The 3,453-nt window shown below is 42.2% G+C and overlaps 1 long non-coding RNA gene across 1 annotated transcript; it reads left to right on the top strand.

Annotated features, from left to right (window-relative positions):
• The first annotated feature begins 625 nt into the window (after positions 1 to 625).
• On the top strand, positions 626 to 3,453 carry LOC130989221 (uncharacterized). Its single transcript, XR_009090540.1, has 3 exons — positions 626 to 822; positions 2,467 to 2,547; positions 3,172 to 3,453. It is a non-coding gene; the product is annotated as an uncharacterized LOC130989221 (long non-coding RNA).

Genomic DNA, 3,453 nt, shown 5'->3' with positions numbered 1-3,453 from the left:
AAGCATTTGGTTTTTGATCCCGGCAAGATGAATGATGGACAAGAGAGAACAGCTAGGGTCCATCAATCGTTTCTTGCAATAAACGAAGATCTGATTTTTGATCCCGGCATTGGCATTCACGACTTGGATTTTAGGACAAATCCTCTTCAAGAAGATGAGAATGATGCAGCCCGAACTGAGCCAAGCTCGCGCCAGAGCAGAGATAAATCCCGCGCCAGACCAGAGCCAAGGATGCCAGAGCAGAGAAGCCGAACTGCCAGAGCAGAGAAGCCGAACTGCCAGAGCAAAGAAGTTGTAATACCCCGTTTCCCCGAGTTAAATTTAGAATTTATTTTTAAACTTAGATTTAAGATGATTCACGCCGGATATAAAGAAAAAGAATTTATTTTTAATTCCAACAAAAATGATTTACAAAAACATTTGTAAAATTAGTTATTGAATTTATATGCATTGCATATTTATTTAATTTAGCATTCAAGCATTTTCACGAGCTTTTAATTAGCAAATCCTGAAGAATTATTACAGTTTCGACAATTTTATCAGATAGAATTTTATTTGTCAAATCAACAACCTCAATTACCCACCTCCCTATGATATCCATTAGCCACCTACCCACTTACCCACCTCCCATACCTGCATTACACCTCATTCATCACTATCATACATGCATTACACCTCATTCATCACTAGGAATTTCAATCATGCTTTCCACTTCATCTCACACACTCTCTTCGTTCCATCACCCCAAACAAAGTTCAAGAGCAGAGCAACCAAGCAAACTCAGCAGCCAACCATTTCAGAAATTGAAGTGAAATTCTAAAGGTTCAAACTTTAACTCGTCGCTTTATTTCCCTTTTCGATTGAGCAACCCATTGATATCATGTTAAGATTTCCAGCCATTCAATTGAATCACACGCTACTGATTTCCCATATAGCAAATTCAGTTTCGTGTATCAAGTTTTTGAAACAAAATGACATTTACATACATGAGCATACAAATATGTATTTCTATATTCATGAAACATTCTTGTTGAAAAGAAGAAAGAAAAGTTTGAGCTTTGATTTTGTTTCCTTGTCTGTCGAGTCTGGGCTCTGGTCGAAGGCGGTGGCTCGGCGCCACTGTCGGTCGGCTGGCGAGTTGAGGGAGAAGCTGACTGAGGCGGATGAGAGAGTGGAGGGAAGCAGGGCACGGCGGCGGTGCCGCTGCTGTCCGGCCAAGGGCGAAAAACTGAGAGGGGAGGGAGTCATGGTTTGTGTGTGTGAGCGTCTGTGAGTCAGGGGAGAGTCGACGGCGGCAGCCATGGCTGCTGTCGCCGGATGTTGCACAGAGGGAGGCCGAGGGAGGCGGCGGCGTCTACGTCGTCGCCAAGGAGGAGAGAGAACAGGGGTTGGGGCGGTGGCTGTCGTTGCAGTCGCCGAAAGAGGGGGAAGAAAGAGGGAGCTGGAGCCTATCGACGCTTGCCCCGGCGAGCTTCGGCGGCGGTGAAATTCTGAGGGAAAGAGACGAGCAGTCGTGAGGGAGAAAGAGAGACATGGGAGGGGTAGAGTTTCAGAGGGCGTTCGGCGGCGGCAGTGAGCTTCGTCTGCTGCTGTTGTTCGCCGGAGATGGGCCTCGGCGGCCGTGAATTCGGAAGAGAGAGAGAGAGAGATCGCCGCTGCTAAGTGTATTTCCGGTGACTGGTGTGTGTGTGTGTGCGTGCGTCTGTGTACGTGGGAGCGACTGTGAGTGTGAGAGTAACGAGATGGGGGGGATGGCGCGGCGTGAATGGAGAGAGAAGAGAGAGGCGTGAGAGTGGTGAGAGTGAGAGAGTGCGGCTGATGGGGGGAGAAGAAAGGAGAAGAAGGGTGAGGGTTGGGCTTTGAGTGTTGGGCTAGGGTTTGAGGGACTTGGGCCGAGTTTTATGAGTGATGGGCCGATTTTAAATAGATTTGGGCTGCGATTTTTACAAGCTTGGGCCGATTTCTAATTTTATTTAGCTGGGCCCGATTTATTTTATTCAGTCTGGGCCATTCCTATTTTATTGAGTTGGGCCTCGTCTTTTAAATTTATATGGGCTATTATTTATTTAAGCATGGGCTCTATTTCATCTATTTAAATGGCTTCCCTATTTTAATTAATTAGACTTATTAAGTTTGATTAATTATTTTTAATTTGCATAATAATATTATATTATTATTATGTGCATATTTTAAGTAAATTACTTATTATATGCTAAGCATGACATGAAATTGCATTATATTTTGCAATAAAAGTATTTATGATTTAATTGGTTTTATTTATAATTCCAATTATTAAAGAAAGATGAGTAAGAATATTGTTGGTGTTCTTAACTCAAGAGAAATGTTTTCAATTATTTATTTATTAAATTTTGAAAACCCGGCTAAGTGAATCATAGAATGTTAAGCACTACACCATGACTTAAGATTAGATTTAAGGAGACCTATTGAGAATAGAATTTCTTGTAGGCTTTGTGACCAGGGGGATTAGCGCTGCTTTCCCAAGACAGGTTTATATGTGATTATGATCTTCAGGCTTTGCCTAACCAGGTGGGCTTACTTTCCAAATGTACAAAGTATGATTGAGTTATTAAGCTCTAAATATTTCAATGAAATGCAAATTGTTTATTTATTGTAATGAAAACTGTTTATCCAATAAAATGTTTATGTGCACTCTACTCTGTTTAAGGCTCGCACAGTTAATCAATTGAGGTTCTCTTATGACCTAATACGTTGTTTGAGGATTGTGTACACTTGTTAGTTGACTCGGTGGGTTGATCTCCATCGGGCTCTAACCAGAGGCGTTATAAGGGTGCTCGGCTGGATGTGTTCCGGAGCATGAGAAATATCAGGCCTGCCTGGGTAGCGTCCCGAGGTCAAAGTAAACTTGTCTGGGTTACGCCCTCAGTTCAAGTAAGCAGGAGACAGAGATCCGTCGGTGGCTAAAAGGACCGGGATCACAGCGAGTAACAGAAAGGGAGTGTGACATGTGCGCACAAATGAAAGAAAATGTTTTAACATGCTTAGAAGTACTTCTTTCAATTTAAAAACCTTCTAAGTCATGTCAAGTATGATTGGATAAACTGTCTTTATTAAAATATGAGATGTTTCAGAAAATGCATGCCCACTAAGTACATTAGTACTTAGCCCAAAAATACTTTCAAATGTTTTCAGGTTGGCTGGCCGGTGCTGACGGGACGGAGCTGAGGCTAGAGTTAAATTCCTATGTTAGACTTCCGCTGTAGCAATTACTCATATCAGTCTTTTGTTTTCCCAACTTAAGATCTTCATGTTAAATTTCAAATGATATATCTGACCGAGCTTAGACTCTTCACTACTTAATTTATGCCAATGAATGTCGGTTGTCAGAAGCATGAAACAAAACTTGTGATCCAAAGGGGCATAGCCCGACTTTCTATCCTATTTCGGGTTTTAACAAGGTATTTCCCTTGTTTA

This window comes from Salvia miltiorrhiza, chromosome 6 (genome assembly GCF_028751815.1).
Source record: "Salvia miltiorrhiza cultivar Shanhuang (shh) chromosome 6, IMPLAD_Smil_shh, whole genome shotgun sequence".
In the NCBI taxonomy this organism is placed as follows: domain Eukaryota; kingdom Viridiplantae; phylum Streptophyta; class Magnoliopsida; order Lamiales; family Lamiaceae; genus Salvia; species Salvia miltiorrhiza.
The sequence above is the reverse complement of the archived record's forward strand: the minus strand, read 5'-3'. Positions and strand labels throughout refer to the sequence as shown.